The sequence below is a fragment of the Castor canadensis genome, chromosome 2, assembly GCF_047511655.1.
Source record: "Castor canadensis chromosome 2, mCasCan1.hap1v2, whole genome shotgun sequence".
In the NCBI taxonomy this organism is placed as follows: Eukaryota; Metazoa; Chordata; class Mammalia; order Rodentia; family Castoridae; genus Castor; species Castor canadensis.
This window is the reverse complement of record NC_133387.1, coordinates 70,098,145-70,119,848: the sequence shown is the minus strand read 5'-3', so window position 1 is coordinate 70,119,848 and position 21,704 is coordinate 70,098,145. Positions and strand designations below refer to the sequence as shown.

General features: G+C 34.5%; 1 pseudogene; it reads left to right on the top strand.

Annotated features, from left to right (window-relative positions):
- Positions 1-19,229: 19,229 nt before the first annotated feature.
- Positions 19,230-19,480, top strand: LOC109676646 (small ribosomal subunit protein eS27-like; annotated as a pseudogene).
- The last annotated feature ends 2,224 nt before the right edge of the window (positions 19,481-21,704 follow it).

The following is a 21,704-nucleotide window of genomic DNA, read 5'->3' as shown; positions in this document are numbered from 1 at the left end:
AACAAAGCTTTGAGGATGCAATTCACCTTGTTGAGAAAGACTTGAGTTTTAACAGTTCACTGCCACCCTTGCCTAGAAACTAAGATCTCAGTATCCAGGTCAGAGAGACAGCAAACAGATTCAGCAAAACATGCTTCAGAGTCAGCTTATCCCTATAACTCACTCTGCATATCCTGACATTTCACCTTATTTAAACTCAGACTGTACTTAGAAAAATGTTAAATTGTACCCAGCAATCCTGATAGCTTGAAACTGAGGCTTCTCTGGAAATATGTTCTGGTAAAGGGACAGAAACATACACAGTGTTTATGACTAAAATAAAACATGTTCCACCTTAGTTTATAATTCAACTTAACCTGCAGGAAATTACTCAATGATGAATTTAATTGCTTTTCTTTTTACAAAAAGTCACATATCTGTAACATGTACATTTCTCAGTATCAAGGCTTACCATTCTTTCATTCAAGAGATGATAATTCTTTTTATTTTGAAACTTTATTCTATTTTGACATTTCATATTGTTTGAGTTGTTAGTCAAAATTTGGTTCGATATTGTTATTTCAATACTGCAGGTGTTTTTGTTTGGTTGATTTTGGGTATAAGTACAAGAAATTAAAAACACATGGAGTTCCTAAATACAAAATCAGGAATAGAAGAAATTTGTGATAATGTCTTCTTTACAGGATATATATAATCATAAGCATTAATCATAATGGCAATACTGACATTTAGATTTCCTTAGGTGTTTGATGTACAATTAAATATATTTTAATAATTATACTAAAATTTAACATCAAAGGCTGAATCTCTATGAATTTACAAAGTAAGCATATCAAGTTTGACCTTTGTTTGTTTGTTTTGCTTTTTTCTTTTTCAATTTTTTGAGACAGATCTTGCTAGTTATCCCAGGCTAGCCTCAAACTTATCTTTTCCTTCTGTCTCCCAATTTCTGAGAGCACAGGCATGTACCATCACACCCAGCAAGTATTTCATTTTAACCAAAACTTGAAAGATCAACAGCACCCCAGTAAACCCCTTTCACATTTCTTCAGCTACTGCTGCTTCTGACATGGGAATCCACTGCTTAGGCTTAAAACAGAAAGATAAACTTTGACTACTTTTTGAGCTTCCCATAAATGTATGCACGAGACAGGTACATTTTATATTTGTGAAAATTATTCACTATTTTGCACATAGTTGTACTTTATTTTCAATGTAGTTTATTATTACCTGTTATGCTTAGTGATAAGCATCTACATTGTTTCTTGTTTGGGACTATTGAATATATTCTTCATCTAAACTTTACTCTGCATGTCCTCTGATGACTTTATATATATATATATATATATATTTACATATAAATAATATAATAAATATATTATGTATATAAGAAATATATATAAATATGTTATATATATATATATATATGTACCTATTTCTTTGGGGCATATTCTTTGGAAAACAATAGTTGGTCATAGTTTCCATATATTCTGTATAGTAGTTACTACCAACAAGATGATACAATTTACAATCTGATTGGTGGTATACAGTGACCTAAATTTTCCATAACCTCACCAATAACTCACCTCAGTGTAGCCATTGTGGTGACTGTGAAGCAATGTTTCACGGTATTTTATTGGTATTTCTCTGATAACTAACAAAGCATGGCACTTTTTAATGTTTATTGATGGTCTGCTTAAACTGTTTTGTGAAAATGTCCATCTTTTGTCCAATTTTTATCTTGTGATTTGATTTTTTATGGGTGTGTAAAAATTTATAAATTCCAGAGATATTGAAGAATTGGGTCCTTTGAATTCTGTGCTGTTGTGTACCTGTATTCATTTATATTCCTCAGTCCCTTGTATATACTCTTCACTTTAAGGTAGTATCTGTTGGGGCCATCTGACCCTAAAGACAATTAGGTGTCACCAGCCTCCTGCATGGCCAATTGATCCACTGACTTCAGTGATGACATCTTCCTTTATCTCTTTTCTTCATAACAGCTGTGCTTATTTATCATTCTCAGAGGAAAAAAAAAAACTTGTGGCCAATGAAGAAAATTGACTTTCTGGCAAAGTGTTATCAAGATACCCTTTGTCTGGGAAAGGAAACAACTCTATCTGTGTGGCAAACATGTTTTCCATAACCATAGTGAAAATCTCAAAGGAGCACCCATGTGCAGGTTTCCACAATCTCACAGGGGACACTTCCTTTTGCTTTTTTATTCCCACCTCTCCCTGGATGAGACATTAGCAAACTGGTTCCATAACTAAAAACAGTCACCTGTAAATTCTACTGTGAAGAGAACAAGTACTTGTGCATCTTCAGATATCAATTATGGTATCTGTTGCCATTTCAAACTGGCAAAACGTGTGCCTCTTCTTGCCAGTAACCCCTTGTGCCACTTTGAATTATTGAGCATCACCCTTCCAAAGCCTCGCATGTTCCTCCAGGCAAGGAAAAATGACTTGTATTCCTGAAAGGAAACACAAGGTGCTGGATACCCTTGGAATTTAAGATATAAAAAGAGCCAACAGTAGATGCAGAAGGAATTCCTCAAGTCCCCATTAAGGTGCCATTTATCAGACTGGCACTAAATGGGACTAAAATTTGTGCTTCCTAATAAGTATTCTTGGAAAGAAAGAAGATTCAAAGATTTCCTTAACTTGCAATAATAATATTTTCGTAGTTATTTCTCCCTGTGTTTAATTTTGATAATGTTCTCTGAAAAGTTCTTATCATCTTGGTTTTGTTTTACAAACACAGTAGCTTTTTGCTTTTTTGTTTGTTTACTTCCTTTTGGTTTTGTTTTGTGACAAGAGTCTCACTATGTAGAACAGGCTGCCCTCAAACTCTTAATTCTCCTGCACAAGCCTCCTGAGTGCCGAGATTACAGGTGTGAACCTTCACTCCTGCTTTGCAGTAGCTTCTATTATTACTTTTAAGATACTAAGTTTAAGTAAATTTTTAAAAAGTTATCCATGCTATTTATATTCTCTAAATTTCTGTCTTTCTAATTGCTTACTTTTGTTTCTATTTTCCTAATTAATGTTTCTCCCAGTATATCTGGTACTTAATGCCTGCTGGTGATTAAAAGGAGACAGAAAGGTCAAAAGCAGATTGAAAGTTCTGAACATACAAGAGGGACTAGCATACTTGAACTTGTACTGGAAGAAGATCTGGCCAGTTAGTAAAGAAAACCTGAACATCAGTATCTCTGCTTGCTTCTTTTTTAGGAAGGCAAGTTTTCCAGAGATAGATCTAATCTCCTGCCATGGGGTAGAAGTCTGCCATCTCCTGAAACCCAAGTAGAGTAAAAGGACAAAACCATCAGGATTTATATGCAAGTGGTGAGCTCATTCTTCTTTTTATAATGCTGTGCAATTAATCCTAACAGTTCGATCCAGGCACAGTTTGACCTTCACTAGCAAACAAATCTCTAGTGCACTGTTCTCTCCAGGGCACAACGGCTCTACAACAGGAGAGATTATCTAGGAATTTTTTTTATCATCATAAAATCTTCTTTAACAGTAAAGTACTGCACTCCTAGTTCCATATGTACTATGAATTCCTGCAATTTTGAAAATTTTACAGTTTAATTTTGGTTCCTTCACAGTGTTTTCTATTTCCAGGTTAGCGTTTGTTAAGTGGGTAGTCCTGCCCATCTGCTTTCTAACTTCCAAAGTGCTGTTGCAAGTGTTTTCTCTCCTGTTCTTGTAAGTCTGCATCCTTGAAAAATAATTACTTTGTTATAGTTTTAGTGAATTTTGAAAGAGTCAATATTATATATATACATAATTAAAATGCACAATCCAAAAAAGATCTATCATTATTAAATAATTCTGTTGTGAAAAGAATAAAGAAATTTTATGGTATAAAATAATAAAATGAAGAAAGTTATTGTCAACCCAGAAAGATAGTGTCTCTATTATGTTGAAAAATACTATAAAACGTGGACCAAATTTTACAAAAATAGTAAATTGTTGAATGATATATTGTTTTAAACCCAAAGGGAAGAAAGGGATTTAGAGCACTATTGGGTCATATAAAATCTAATAATCAGCACTATTTCCAATATATCTACCATTATTCTAAAGAATAATATGTAAATACAGAGAAACTATGAAAGTTATGAGGAATCAACGTATACATTATTAAAACTGCACAATGATCCTCAGTGACGTAACACCACGAAAAGAAACAACCAGGTGTCATGTACCTCCTAAAGTAGGTGTCCAAAAAAATCTGTGTAGTTGTTTTAGTAAAGCATTGAACAAAAATCCAGTTAAGATCTATAGATAACAACCAATTTACAGTAAATAGAGGACATAGGAATGAAATAAGAAAAAAAAAAGAACTTACTGTGGGAAGTTATAGCAGTGCTTTTCAGAACTTTCAGCACTAATGCAATTCTATATTTGTATTATTCAATACAGTAGTCACATGGGGCTATTTCACACTTGAAGAATGCCTTGTGCCTTATGTGACATTTTAAATTTTATTTAATTCTGTGCTAAATTCTTTTAAATTTTAACTAGTTGAAAAAAATTATTTTTGTTGAGGCATAGTTTCATATGGCCCAAGTTGGCCTTGAATGTGAGATCCTTTTTGCCTCTGGCTTCCAAGTTCCATTACAGACATCCACCACTCCTGGCTTGTATTTTATCATAACCCATGCTCAGTTAGTTAACTGAATTAAAATATATGTATGTGGCTAGGGACAGCCATGTTGGACCACATAGCTCTTTAGGACATTTCTCCAACAGAGAAATAAAGAGTGGAGACCATATAGAAAATACTCAAAAATGCATCAGCCAAACACAAAGTGTAAAAGCTATTTAAATCCAAATAAAAGAAACTGTTCAAAATTGTATGACTAAACATTTGGGAAAATGTGACTACTTATATTTGGTGATATTAAGGAATATTTTTTATTTTGCTTCTGATAAGTATGTTGTGTCTACATTTAAAAATAGTTTCTATATGAAATATTTATGATAATATTCACAAATGAAATTATCTCATTGGTTATCTTTGGTTCAACATAAGTGGAGGTACAGCTAGAACTAGAAACAGATAGAACAAGATTGGCTGTAAGTCCGTTGCTGAAACTGGTAGTAGACATGGTGGAATACATCATAGAAACCTTTGCTCTTGAATATGCTGGTGAATTTCTACACACTTAACATTTATTTAATACTTGTCCAACTCCAGACATTCTGACTCTAATATACACTAGGATTAAGATATCTGGAGAAAAAGAAAGAATATAGAGTCACTTGTTAGGACAAAGTCTAAGTTGAGAATAGAGATATTTAAAAGACATTGTGTAAAATGCCTGTACCTTACCCTTCAGAAAATTTTAGTGCAAAATAATTGCAGATTTATTTCAGGTTTTGTTATAACATTCATGAATTAGTTTTCAACATCAGGATTTTTGTTGAAGAAATTCATACAAATAGATACATCCTTTCAAGGCATTCTTACCATATCCTCGTCTAAATAAATCTAACTCAGGAGAGGTGAAAACTTTTACATGCATATATAGTGTCTTCAAAAACAAAACGTCAAAATGAGGGTGACTACAATGCAAAAAAAATGTCTATACATGCATGTCATTGGAATAGTGATACCTGTTGTAACTATTCCATGAATTAGGGGAGAGGGAGACAAAGGGGAGGATGAAGGGGTGAATCCAAGTATGATATATCTGATACATTGTAAGAACCTTTGTAAATGCCACAATGTACCCCCACCCAGCACACCAATAAAGGAAAAAAAAATTATGAGCAGACATTATCCTATCATTAATTTGAACCATGAAACTTGTCATTATGTTTCAAAAATGATAGCTAGATAGAGCAGGCAGAATATATAAAATAACAGAAAATACAAATCCTAGCCTTTTGATCTTACCTTCAACACTGGCATGTGAATTTAAACTAGTTTAGATGTTCAAAATTTAGGATCACTGACTTCACAGTTACAGAGTTGCCTCCTCCTATTACTTATTTACTGTATTTCTACTGGGGTAATGGGAAGGGGAGAAACTACCATGCACTATACTTGTCAATTAAAATGTATATTGTAACTTGAAACTCATTCAAACTATGTTGTTATCATCGCTCTTTTACATTAAAAAAATAAATAAACTTAAAGAGGTTGCCTCATTTGCTCAAGATGACACAGTTGGACTCCTTAAACTTTTCCATGAAATAGAGAGGGAAGGAACACTGCCTAACTCATTCTATGAAGCCAACATTGTACTCCTCCCAAAAGTGGACAAGGACACATCCAAAAAGTAAAACTACAGGCCAATCTTGTTAATGAACATCAGTGCAAAAATCCTCAATAAAATAATGGCAAACCAAATCCAGCAACATATCAGAAAGCTCATTCACCACAATCAAGTCAGCTTCATGCCAGTGATGTAGGGATGGTTCAACATACACAAATCAATAAATGTAATAGAGCACATTAATAGAAGCAAAGGCAAAAACCACATGATCATCTCAATAGATGCAGAAAAAGTCTTTGATAAAATTCAACACCACTTCATGACAAAAGCTCTAAGAAAACTAGGCATAGAAGGAATGTACCTCAACATTATAATGGCTACATATGACAAACCTATAGCCAAAATCATATTTAATGGAGAAAAACTGAAACCATTCCCCCTAAATTCAGGAATGAGACAAGTGTGCCCACTCTCCTCACTCCTATTCAACATAGTCCTGGAATTCATAGCCAGAGCCATAAGGCAAGAAGAAGAAATAAAAGGAATACAAATAGGTAAAGAAACTGTCAAAATATCCCTATTTTCAGATGACATGATCCTATAACTCAAAGACCCAAAAAACTCAACCCAAAAACTCCTAGACACTATAAGCAGCTTCAGCAATGTGGCAAGATATAAAATCAACTTACAAAACTCAATAGCCTTTCTATACACCAAAAATGAACAAATTGAGAAAGAATACAGGAAAACAATTCCATTTACAATAACCTAAAAAAAAAATTAAACACCTAGGAGTAAACTTAATGAAGGACATAAATGACCTCTTCAAGGAGAACTTCAAATCACTGAAGAAAGAGATTGAGGAAGACTACAGAAGGTAGAGAGATCTCCCATGCTCATGGATTGGTAGAATCAACAGAGTAAAAATGGGTATACTACCAAAAGTAATCTACATGTTCAACACAATACCCATCAAAATTCCAATGACATTCATTGCAGAGATTGAAAAATCTACCCTAAAGTTCATTTGGAAACACAAAAAATTGCGAATAGCCAAGGCATACTTAGCAAAAAGAGCAATGCCCGAATGTTAGAAGTATTACAATACCCCACTTCAAACTATACTACAGAGCCATAGCAATAAAAACAGCATGATACTGACACAAAAATAAATATGAAGACCAGTAGAACAGAATAAAGGACACACAGCTATACTTACCTTATTTTTGACAAAGGTGCCAAAAACATTCGATGGAGAAAAGACAGCCTCTTCAACAAATAGTGCTGGGAAAAGTGGCTATCTGCCTACAGAAAACTGAAACTAGATCCATGCCTGTCACTCTGTACTAGTATCAACTCAAAGTGGATTAAGGACCTTAATATTAGACCTGAATCCTTGAAGTTAGTACAGGAAAGAGCAGGAAATACACTGGAAGAAATAGGAATAAGCAAGGACTTCCTTAGTAGAACTCCATCAGCTCAGCACCTAAGAGAAAGGATGGACAAATGGAACTACAAGAAATTAAAAAGCTTCTGCACAACAAAAGAAATGGTCTCTAAATTGAAGAGACCACCCACAGAGTGAGAGAAAAATATTTGCTAGCTATACATCAAAGGACTAATAACCAGAAAATACAGGCAGCTCAAAAAAACTAAAATCCCCCAAAATTAATGAACCAATAAAGAAGTGGGCAAGGGAACTAAACAGAACTTTACAAAGGACTAAGCCAAATGGCCAAAAAAACACATGAAAAAATGCTCACTATCCCTGGCCATAAAGGAAATGCAAATCAAAACCACACTAAGATTCCACCCTATTAGAATGGCTATCTTCAAGAACAACAACAACAAATAATGCTGGCGAGGATGTGGGGAAAAAGGAACCCTCATATGTTAACATTATGGAGGCTCCTCACAAAACTGAGCATAGATCTGCCATATGATCCAGCAATACCATACCTAGGGACATACCCTAAGGAATGCAACTTAAATTGTAACAAAAACACCTGTACACCCATGTTTACTGCAGCCATTATTTACAATAGTGAAGCTATGGAAACAGCCAAGATGCCCCCCAACTGATGAATGGATCAAGAAAATGTGGTATTTAAACACAATGGAATTTTACTCAGCCATAAAGAAGAATGAAATTTTATCATTAGCAAGTAAATTAATGGAACTAGAGAACATCATCTTAAGCGAAGTTAGGCAGATTCAGAAGGCCAAAACACGCATGTTCTCCCTCACATGTGGATTATAGATGCAAAACAACTGCAGTAATATTATTGGAGTTGGGTCACACACTAAGGGGAGTACACACATGGGAGAAATAGGGAAAGGAAAGGAAATGAACCAATGTGGATTGTAATACACAAGTGCATGGAAGCAATGCTAGGAATCTCTCTGTATAGCTAGCTTTTTCCCAAACTAGCAAAAATGTTATGTCTTTCTCTTCAACAAAATCAAAGAGGGCAGAACAGGATTTGCCTGGAAGTGGGGGGAGTGGGGAGGTAGTAGAGGGGAGGAGATGGCACAAACAATGTATACACATGTAAGTAAATGTAAAAGTGATAAAAGAAAAAAAGAAAGATCTTACTTAAAAGAAAAACAGCAACAAAAAACAAAACAAAAAAAAGAGTAGACTTTAAAGGCAGTTTGACCAATTTTAATGTGACTTCCACTATACCACACTGTCTTTCTGCTCTACTTTGCTTTTGTGTACCTTTTATGTGTATACAAGAATGGGACAGGAAAGGAGGGAGGAAAAAGGGAGAGAGAAACAGAGAGAGAGAGAGAGAGAGAGAAACTGCCAGTCACACATTCTGTTGGACAAGATGGTTTAAATTATTACCTAAAATAGAAGCCAATTATAACTGTGAATTTCAGAAAATACAAATGCATTTGTTTCCTGGACTACTGCAACAAATTACTAGAAACTTGGTAATTTAAAAAAGAGACAGATGTATTCTTTCACATGGGCTCTAGCAATCGCATACTGTGTTACCCTCTGCATCCACCTCTCTGGCCTCAGCCTCTGCAAGTAACTTTTCCCTATAGACATTCTTTTTTTTTTTTTTCCTTTAGGAGTAGCACATGTTTTCAATCAGTGATCACTATTGGCTTGCTTCTTGCCTGTATACTCTCAAAAGTCCAATAGCCCTCCTTCATTTCATCTTCTTTTAATCATTTTCTGTCCAGTTCTGCAATCTCAAAGACCTTGTCTGTCTCCCATGTATGTCACATGGATAGACACTGTAAGAAAAGAGAGTTCTCCACAGATCCTGCCTGGATAATCCCATCTCTATCCCCGGTTTCTGGGAAGGTTGACTGGACCCATGAGTTACATACCTAGTCACTTCAGCAAAAATTTTCCAGCCACACCCTTGAACCTCTCCCCTCCAGAGCACGATTTTCCAATAGTAAATAGGCTATCTTTAGCCTTTTATGAAATCAGGACAAGTAGGAACCTTTACAAATGAGCTGATACCATTTTGTTTAATGATTCTTTCCTGAATTTCTCTTTCCTCTGATTTTGCTAAATTCAACAAGTAGAATCCAAGCCATATCTTTAATTTTTTGCTAGAAATATATTCAGTTAAATACTAAAGTTCACTGTTTGTGAGCACTGTTTTCTAATCAACAGTAAAAACTGATTCTGCCAAGTTTTCTAGCACTTTATGGTGAAGAACACTTTCCTTTCATTTTTCAATGTCATGCTCTTCATTTCCATCTGAGACCTCAGCAGATTTAAGGTACAAATTTCTATTAACAGTCATCTCAAAGAAATCTAAGCCTCTCTTGGTAGTACCCTTGCACATGCTTCTGAGAATGGAAGTTAGGAGATAGAAACTGGTCAGGCAAAACAAGGACAGGGGGAGCTCAATGGAAACTTACCAAAGACACAGAGATGAGATAAACAGGTGTGAGGAGTCTGGGGAGTCTTAAAACTGCTGGCTCAGGCCTTGAAACTGCTAAAGACATGTGAATAGCATGTGAGCTAGGCCCTGAGAGAATGTCCAGCCAGTGCACTGGACCTCAGAGCCATTGAGAAGGGAAAGGGGGAATGCACAGTGTCCCCATGGAACACATTGGCTGGTGGTGACATACATCCCATGAATACACCAGTAACACAGAGACACAATCAGCTTTCCTTCAACCAGGAAATAAAATCCTTAAAAACCATTAGACAAAGAGCCTCCAGAGCTCAGTCTTTCTGTACATTTTATTTATTGAAATAATGCCACATTGAGAATTACTAAGGAGTAATATATCCTCTTGAACTTTCCATTCAACTTACTAATTGACTTATATATGTACATATATGTGTGAACATATCTATATATATTCATATATATAAGAATATATAAGTATATATATATGTGTATATACATATATATATATGGAGCTTTTCTACTCCTTTGCCTCTCTGCTTAAAAAAAAAAAAAAACTCTGCTCTCTTGCTCACACTATTGTTCATGACTTTCATTTCAAAGTTCCTGGAAACTACGACAGCACACCTGAGACCAGACCACCACAACACTTCCAGCCTCTAGGTGTATTTTAATTCCAAAGGCACTTCCACATTTCCAATATTTTTTATACCAGCACTTTACTTTGCCACAGATGAAAGTCTGCATTGCATTCCTAGGACTGCCATAAAAAAAATGTACCTTAACAAAAGTTTTATTAGTTTCTCACAATTACAAAAGCAAAAAGTCTGAAATCAAGGAATTAGCAGGAACAGATTCCTCCACAAAGGCTGTAGAGAGGAATATTTTCTACTCTCTTCCAGCTTGGTTGTTAGCAAGTTTTGGCATCCCTTAGGTAGCAGAGCCAGCCATCTGTATCTTTGGGATCTGCACTGGCAAATTTAGATAGGCCTGTTGTGTCTATACTAAATATACATACACTATTTTCCTATCAATATCTCCCAGTATAATGTAATAACTTTTAATAACATTTGTACTATATTGGGATTATAAATAATTTAGAGATGGTTTAAATTATATGGAAGGATTTACAAAGGTTACAAGAAAACACTAAGCCATTTTATATAAAGTAGTTATGCATTTATAGATTTTTGGTATCTGCAAAGGATCCTTGAACCAACTCTGTGCTTACTTCATAGAAATAAAACATCCAGGTATCATGTACCTCCTAATGTAAGGACAAAGAATGATCTACCATCATTGGTCTTTGGTGCCTTTTTATCATAGGTCCATATAATAAACCTATAGTTCACGCTTGTGAACACACCAGTAATTGACTTGTTTGAGAGTCCACCATCAAGGTAATCCAGGCTGATCTCAACTAAGATTATTAAGTTAATTATATCTGCAGGAAACTTTTATCTATTCAAATAAGGCCATATTCAGATTTACTAAAGAGTTGTGACTTGCACATATCCTCTTGAAGGCCATCACTCAACTTGCTAATGGACTATACATGTACATGTATGTGTGAACATATGTGTAGATACACAGATATATACTTATATAAGAATATATAATTGAAAAAAATGTATGTAGCTAATTCAGTAAGACTGAAATGTATGGAGAAAAATTTACCTCTTTAGGGATGCTAAAATTTATCTTATGTATGAAAGTAGTGTATTTTCAAGGCATATTTTCATGCCTGATGTAAACACTATATTAAATAAAATAAGACTCATGGAAGTAAAGAAATCTTTCCCCAAAATTATTTGGGAGTAACTGCCAAATTGAATGTAGATGTGAAACCAACTGGAATCATCTCATTCTTAATGGAGCAGAAAGTTTATATCTACATTTATGCTCTGTCATTGTCTGTAAAAGGTATCATATATTTGTTCTTAGGTACTACTATCAAAGAATTTTGAAAGGAAGACAATGTTAAAGATATGTCAAAATGATTGTTTTTATATGTAGCACAGGAATAATGACAGACTTAAATATATTCTAATAGTAAAGGAATGTCTTGACAGTTAAAAAAAAGATAAAATCATAAGGTCAACACTTTTTGTTTTCTTTGTGATTTGGAGTTAATATGCAAACTTGTATACATTTTTAATTTACTTTTATTTTAAGTATTCTAGGTACCCAATATTTCACACTTGACCCAATCCTACTAAGTTGAAGACTTCAGGACAACTGCTCTATGATAGGGCAGCCTAACTAGGAAGGGGATTTATCCAAAGTGCAGACTTGGAAAGGATTATATTTGGCATGCCTGTATTAAAGTTGTTAATGCTCCCAGGGAAAACTTACCAGTTCTCTGAAACCTACAAACAAACATTGCATTCACTTCTTTGCTAGGAATAAGTATGTTATAGTAACACAGCTTATCATTTTGTACAGGGTTTCAAAAAAAAAGAATCACTATTTAGTGTATGAGGTTTTTCTTGCTGAAATAAAATGTGGAGAGCACTTTATTTTCTTAGCTGCTTGTACGAAATGTCCCTGTGTAGAGACTTGTCTTTGTTGACAAAATAGACTATCTCCAACGAAGTCTATACACCAGTGCTTGATTGTACTTGGATTGGTGCTTTGGTTGAAAAAGTACCATTCACAAATAAAGAAGGAGCATATTTGTTCCTTGTAGAGAGTAAAGGAACATTTTGGAGGAAAGTACCAGAGATAGAATCAACAAATACTATCCAAGAAAGCAAAAAGACAACCCACAGAGAGACAATATTTAAGTCCTATATGTCTAAAAGTCTCTAATATCCAGAATATTGAAAGTGCACTTTTAACTCAAAACAAAAAATAAGAACCCCAATTTAAAAGTGACCAAGGCTTTGAGTAAATATTTCTCTAAGAACAATGTTCAAATGACCAACAAGTTCAACCTCATTCATCATCAGGGAAATGCAAGTCAAGACTAAAATGAGATATCACTTCTTTTCCACTAGCATGGCTCTAATTGAAAACAAACAAACAAGAAATGGAAAATAACAAGTGGTTTGGGAAGAATATAGAAAAACTAGAGCCTGCATACATTGCTGATGGGAATATAAAGTAGTGCAGCTGCTACAGAATATAGTTTGGCAGTTCCTTGATAAGTTAAATACAGAATTGCCATGTGGTCCAGAAATTTGACTCTTAGGATTATATCCAAATGATTTTAAATCAGGTGTTCAAACAAAACTCACACCCAGATGTGATCGAAGCACTAGTCATAATTTATAAAAGGAAGAAAAACCAAATGGTCATCAATTGATGAATAAATAAAATGTGGTATACAGAAACAATGGGATATTATTCAGCCACACACAGAAATGAACTACTGACAAATTCTGTCATGCAAAAACATTGTAAACAATACACAAAGTGAAAGAAGCTGGATATAAAAAGGCCATATATTGATCCTGTTATAAAATAACCACATTAGGTAATTTCATAAGATGAGAGTTAAGGGGAGGTGACAATGGAGTGTGACTGCCTAATAGGTATGAGTTTCTTTTGGTAGTAATGAAAATGTTCTTTAATTAAATCATGCTATTGATTGTATGGCACTGTGAATATATTAAGTGCCAGTGATGATGAATTTTGTGCTATGTTTACTTAATTAGCACAAAGATAAACAAATGTAAAAATAAAAATACTTAGGAAAAACAATGACCGGGGAAAAACCATAAGAAATTGTTATGTGATCCATGCACTATCTTCTTTTATCATGACCCTAAAATACTTAAGTCTTCTCTAAAGACCATAGAAATCCAAGTTGACTGAATTTCTTTTGGAGATTGGTGCCAAGACTGAGTTACAATTGTGACATGGTCAGCCTGTGGAGACAGAATATTTGATCTACATGTTTAATTTAAAAATTATTGAGTTCCCACTACATATCATCATTCTAGACCTTGGGAGCTATAAAGTAGTAAAACAAGATCACTGTCAAAATCTCCCCTGACAATCGCAATTTTCTCAAAATTATGACCAACATTTTCCCTCCTCCTAGTACCTATGACATACACAGAAAAGTCTCCAAACCTCCAGAACTTTCCCTGATTAATTCAGGCATTTCAGGACAGAAAGAGACTTACCATTGTGCCAATCACACCAACCTTTAATAATTGGGTCTCTGCCACATTAATGGCTTTATTCATTCTGGTCACCAGATTGCTGTCCCCTGTATTTAAATCACTGACCTCCAATTTCTCCAGGAAGCATCTTTCACCATCTGGCTTCAAACTCCTTTACCCTCTTTCCTCTGGAACAGAAATAACAGATATCCCTAGACCTGCAACTCAGTCCTTAGGCCAGAAGTGTCTTCTGCAGCCAAATATTCCTGACGCCTCACATCTCATTGAATTTCTGACTACTGCATGGTTTTAATTTTGCTGTCCCTGGGCTATTCTCATCTGTCTGTCAGGACATTATTATCTCATACTGGTCCATCCTCAAAACCTGTGATGATTCATTATTATATTATGATTATTTTAACAATATAGGTATCATTTATTTTGTACTATGTACCTTGAAGCATGATAAATATTTTAAATATCTGATTTACTTTTCCCATCAGACAGGCAACTGAGGCTCGTAGAAAACAAATCCATTTCCAAGATTCACACACCTAGTAAATTAGGTAGGATTTGAACGCAGGTTGATTTAGCTCCAAGTATATGGATTTTTAATCACTGTAACACTCTGTGAGGTCCCAGGGCACTGCACTATGGGTACTGTCAGCATCAAAGCAGAATTCCCTAGGAAGCTGATGGGAAGGTATGGTGTGGTCTCACTTGGATTCTGTGCCCCAGGCCATGGCCAACTGGGAAGTAAATATTTAAATTTTATCTTCACCAAACCTTCGCATTCACAGCAGTTTCAAGGATTGTGCTTGGTGAGACAAGGTGTGAACTATTGTAATTCAATGATAGAGAATTGTTGGGACACAAGAAAGTTCCTTTGCTTTGCATTCATTGTTTTTGATACAGATAGAAGAGTAAGAAGTTTGATAATTATTTACTTGACTTCTCTCTTAAGGTATTTGTCTCAAGTCTTCAGGTAGGTACTAAGATTTGTGAGATCAGGCTACCTCTCAGGCATCAGGATAACTTTGCGGTAAATGCATTTCAGATACAGGGTCCACATGTGTAGCAATTTTTTCTGGTGAGGCTACATTTTGAACCAGGAAGAGACTTCCACATAGTATACCCAATTAACTCAAGTCATATTATACTTCTGTTCTAATACATATTATTTATTTTTTCTTCTTGTAAATCATTATGGCATTTGCAGAAAGTGTTTAAACTCATCTTTCATTACACTTAGGTAATCCTAGGTAATCTGTCAAGTTCCTAGAATATTGATAACTCTAATAAAGCTACTCCTTCCCCAAATAAAATTCTCTCAAGAATTACTTGGTTACAGGAGAATTTTCTGCAGGTGTCTCTGTAGAAGAATTCATTAGTAGGTAATACTCTTAAGGCTACACAGTTCCAGAAGAAAGTATTAGATGAATTGTGGTCACATTTGATTAGATTCGGACCTGAGGGAATAATTCCATACATCAAGGTAACAGGAGAATGAGCTCACCTGCAATATTTTGCCCCTAATGAATTTCACTCTCTACTACACATGAATAGTTAATCATTAAGGAGGATACAAGAAGCACATGGTTACCACTCTTAGAGGAGAAACTATTTAATCTTGTATTTTGCTGTAAACTGTATTTCAGATCTAATCACTGGATACCAGAAAATAGCCTTTGCTCTTAAAGTAAGTCAGTAATTTATGTGACTCTGACAAGTTAAAATTGCCTAGCTTGCATATCTAAAGTGAAATTTAAAAATTAGTAACAAAATATGATATATTCTTGTCAGGAAAAAGCAAATACTGTACCTCTAACTCACATGTGAAATATTTATGATGATCTTGAATTTTTTTCATATTATTTTCTTCTTCGTAATTTCTAAGGAACTTATTAGCCCCTTTCTTTCTTTTAAAAATGCTTAAAAGTTTCCAAGAAAATGCAATTATGGGCAGAATTTGATCTATTATTTTAGTTGGAGCAGCAAGAAAGGAGTCCAAATAGAAATAAATTTTTGTTTTATATTAACTAGGTTAAGTGAGTGACATACTTTATCTTATTATAACACACCAGCTTTTCAGGGTAAATGTAATGGGATTCCAAAGTAGAATTCAGATTTTACTGAGGCCCCGATGGCAGAGCAAAGCTATAGGTCTGAAGCAAGTTGCTTGAACTCAGCTACACAGGACTGGCAAAGGAGGTGTCTGCCATTCTGCTTTGCAAAAAGTCCACATCGGTAATATTTAGTGGCTAAAGATGAAGAGAGAGAGGAATTTGTGAGTGAATTTCTTTGAGGAGAGGTGGTGAAGTGCTATCCATTTGCGTGGGGAGACAAACAGTACTAATTTTAAGCCAGAGAGTTCTTTAAGACCCAGAGGACTTGACTTTGTACCTTGTGAGATACTGAAACAGACATTACACTGATATTTGAAAGAGGACAAATAGAGCATGTGTTTATCTAGCTGTTCGAAGAATAAAGAGGACTGAGTTGAAAAGTACCTGCTCTTCCACTTGTCAGACAGTAGTGTGAGGGGAATTATTGTTTAGTAGTAGAGGGTTGTTTTTTGTGGTTGTTGTGGTTGTTTTGTAGTACATCAAACAGAGCTGCTTAGACAAGGGGATACCAGAATAAGGGATCTTCCCCCAAATGCTCATTTATTCACTCATTTCTTCAACAAATGTTTATCAAACATCTACTATATGCCAGGCATTATTCTAGGCACAGGAAATGCAATTATGAATAACAGGTAATCTATGCCTTCTAAAATCTTATAGTCTGTCAAGGGATGATAAGCAATAAACAAATGTATCAAATTAGGAAAAGTGCTTTGGAGAAAAAGCCATGGAGTAGGGGCAGAAAGGTCTAGTGAAAGCTGTTAACAAGGGCTGAGGGTAGAATCCAAAGTAAGGACCAGCATCAGAAAACATGCATGGGCTGCATTGTAGGGAGCCCAGTTAAAGGGTTATAGTGGGGAATCCCTGAGAGCTCAGAATGCCCAAGATGAAAGTCACCTTTCAATGTTTTCTAAGCCTAGAAAACAAATGCCATTTCGTAACTAGACTTTTCTGTTTATTTCTCCTCTCTTATGCTCATTCCAACACTGGAGTAGCCAGAAGCAAACCAATGAGCAGAGGCAATGCTGGAGATTAGAAAGAAGAGGAAGAATAACAGAACACAGAGAAATCAAGTAGCCCACACCTGCTCTCCCCACTACTGCTTTCCATACTAATGAGTACCATAGGTATGGTGTTTTAACCTCAAATGAAGGTTGGAATTCTGATTGTTCAATTTCATTAGTATTTTAAGGAAATGAGAACGAGGGTTCTTTTAACCAGAAGAGCCCAGAGGACTTTTATTTTTTCTAAATAATTGGAAATTCATGGACCTTCTCTGAGATTCCTTGCTAGGAGAAAGCAACAAATAATCCACCAAGTTCTTTTGAACAGAAAAGAGAAGAAATTAACGTTGTTTAGTTAAGCAACTATGGTCTATTAAGTTCTGCTCTTTCAACTTAACAGAAGCAGGTACCATTACTATCATGAGAGTGGAAATCAAATCTCAGAAAGTGAATCAGTCTATCCAAGTTCATACAACTAAGAAATGGTGGAGCCAAAAGACAAAGATGGGAAAATCAAAGCTATAATTAATTGACTTCTCTGGAAGAGGCTCTCTGGCTCCCATGTCTCAAAGTGAAAGAACATTCTAGAATAAGAACCTTGTAAAGGATTTATTCTCTTAAATTATTTCAGGGCCACACAGCCTGAGGTTCACAGAAGTGCAATGTTGAGAGAACATTTCTTCCAGTGTGTTGTCCTGAATATGGTAGTACTGTATTTCACTTCTATAGATATGGTTGGCTCCGATTATCTTCTGCCTACCTTTTTGTCTCATATGCTTAACCTGGCCCTCAGTGGTTGGAACTGCAGAGTGAAGTTCTGGATTCTTATTAATATTGACATACTTCTAAGATTTCTCAGTGCACTTTCATGAAAATAATTATTTAATCTCACAATAACCCTAAGGGAAGAAGGATAAGTATTATGACAACTATTTTATGATAATAGAAAATAAAACTGAAGCTGAAAGGATAAATCTGAAACTAAAGAGTTTGAGTGAATTGCCCAGTTATAAAGCTACAAAATATTAGAGTCGGACCTTGAACATGACTTTTCTGGCTCACATTTTCATATTCTTAAGGGAAACTTAAGAAGATTAAAGAAAGCACTTCAACTGTAATAGATAAAAGGAATTAGATAACCATTTGTGTTAGAAATAGATATGCCAAATAATGTACAGTTTTCAAAATTTTAGATTTAGTATTTGCTTTAATATAGTTTCCTTTCCTTTAGCTATACAAATGCCTCTGGGACTTGGTACTAAGTACAGTTGTTTGTTCAAAGGTTTTGATTAGTTTTTTTTTTTTTTCTGTCTTAGGGCCCTCCTAATTTCTAAGTCAGTAGCATTTCTCTAGTTGACTTTCATAGCCTACTCCCAATATTTTTTTGTGGAGTGGCAAACTCACAGTTGCATATTATTGTTTCCTAAGAAAAAACTGCTAAGGCTTTATGTATGAAATTCTAACAGTCAGTAAAATTTGAAAGATGACTCAGTCAATGGATCTAAGCAGTAGATTTTTAAACAACCAGTTTGAAAATTTTCTGTTTTTATTAAATTACTAAACATACCTTTGAAATGTACAAAGAGACATAATATGCATCATTAAAATCTTCAGCAAGTTATAATCAATAAAATGAACTTTATAATGTTGAAATATCATAAGGGTCTTTATAAATGTGCAATCATTTGTTCATCTAAATATGAACTAATCTAAATATGTTCTTCATTATCATATACTTACTATTGATCTATCATTTGTTATAGATTGCTGCTATATAGTATTCAAAAGAATAAAATCTATCTACTTTCTATAAAATTGAACATACAGCTTTCTGGCAGTGACAACCTCCTCACAAGAACATGCCTCTTGCAAAGGATCTCCTTTATTCCTCACCAGAGGAGAAGAGGAAACACAAGAAGAAGTGCCTGGTGGAAAGCCCCAACTCCTACTTCATGGGTATGAAATGCCCAGGATGCTTTAAAATCACCACCGCTTTTAGCCATGCACAAATGGTTGTTTTGTGTATTTGCTGCTCCGCTGTCCTCTGCCAGCCCACAGGAAGAAAACAAGGCTTACAGAAGAATGTTCCTTTAGAAGGAAGCAGCATTAAGAGCACCCTGAATCAAGACAGGTGGGAAACCACCCCAATAAAAACATTTGGACATACAGTGTTTGTCTTATTTAACTGCTGGGAAGTTCCTGCCTCAAGTATTCAGGGGGAACCAGAAGAGTGGAGTACTAGAGTCATTTGAGGCAAGTAAGTGGCCAAGTATTTTAAAAGTCTATTTAGGACATTATATCCACCTAAGGTCATTTGGTAAATCTTGACCTTTATTTAAAAATTGGGATGCTATATAAATGGGATTTTTACTTCCACTTATGTTTTCTTGGTATTAAGAGCTGACTGTTAATCTTTATAACACAATCCAACACTGCTTTAATAAAAAAGAAACTGTTCAAGATCCTTTAAGATAAATAAATAAAATAAAAATTGAACATAGAAAAAAAGCTATTAAATTGCAAAACCAAGATGTGTATATGCTTCTCTATCCATCAAAAATATTTAAGTGCATATTTCCATCAAAGGCAAATAAACAATTATGTCATTTCATCAATTGACTGGAACTTGTAGGGTTTCATGATAAGAGTATTTTCTTTTTTACAAACATAAGTTGCAGACTGCTAAAATTTAGATTAATATTTTACCAAGTACTCAACAATTTTTTTACTATGTATTATCACCAAAATTAAAAACATAAAAGAGCTCTCTCCAATGAAATGGTCAGATAAAATAAGAATCAAATGCTTTTCCCTTATTAATTTTCTTATCTTTATATTCTATTTGTGGCTACATATGCAGATTTCCTTGAAATTAGAAATGTAGTCAAAGGGTTTTCATAATAAAACTGCATGTTAGAAGCATATTAGTATGACTAACATTTTCTTCTCAACCTCTTTTATTATAGAAAATTTTAAACATAAGACAAAGTAGAGAACAAAATAATGGACACTCATGTTTCCATCAAACAGCTTCAACAAATAGCCAGTACTGCTTTATTTTTCCCATTTTGTAATTATTTTGAAGATCCATAGATATTCTAGGACTCCTTTATAGATATTTTGCTATGAAATATTAAGAGATTATTCTTTTTTAAAAACATACCAACAATATCATTATAATCCTAAGATTTAACAATATTTTTTATCAACTATTCAGTCACTATTTAAATTTCTGCAATTCAATTGCATTTTCTTTACTTAATATGACTACACTACTTCTTATATAGATTCCTTCCCTCACTTTCATTCCTGTTTATTTAGTGAAGAACCTGAAACATTTTTCTTAAAACATTTCCTACAGATGTTACTATAGGAACTATGTTTCTCTGTTTGCTGTACTTTTCATAAACTCATAATTAGACTAATAGATTAGGCATTTTTTCCTTTCTTTTTGGGCAAAAATATGTATAAGTGATTCTGAGTACCTAACAAGTGGCTGGGCTACTTCTCTTCTTGATATTGATAGATACATCCACGTTTGCCATTTTGACCTTGTCGTAGTTTCTCAACTTCTTTCTCACTTAGTGAGCATGGCAGCCATTGGTATTTTTTCAAAATTCATTTGAGATTGCAAAGTGGTAACTCTAAGACTGTTGTTCTGTGTTCATTTACAAGCTAGATTTTTGCTACAGAGGTAAATACTTGTCTGGTACTTGTTAGCTTGAGATATAACTTTCACAAGAAAAGGAAGACAAATGCTTGCCTTTAAGAGATGTTTTGATAGTGTTTTCCTAATGTATCCAATGAACAGTGGATTGTTTTCAGTGTATTTTAGCATATTTGATGTGCTGCATCACATTCATGCATTCTTTGTGGGTTTATGAAATAGAGCTTGGATCTAATCTGGATTTTTACACAATCTGTAAGGTCTTAGATACCCTGCTAGTTTTGTGTTACAACAAGAATGTCAAGGCTCTTTCAGTTCATCACTTTTCCTAGGCCCAGATTCAGCCATTTATCCAAGGAGTCCATTTTCCTTGTGGTGGAAAATGAATCTAGAAATCCCAAACTGGTGTTCACTGAGTTAGCACTCACTAGAACATTTAAACTGAGATACCAGATCTGAATTTGTCAGGAAAATATTTTAAAGCTCAGTTATAAAAATCATGAAATCTTAGAAAACAGTATGCTTTCTGGAGAAATGTATATTTCCTGTTAATACTCTTGCCTTATTTTGTCTGATAAGCATTTTTTTAGATAGTAATTTTTTGGAATAACATTTATTTTTCTTCTAACTTTTCTGTACTTGAGTTCAATTTAACTATATTAGAATA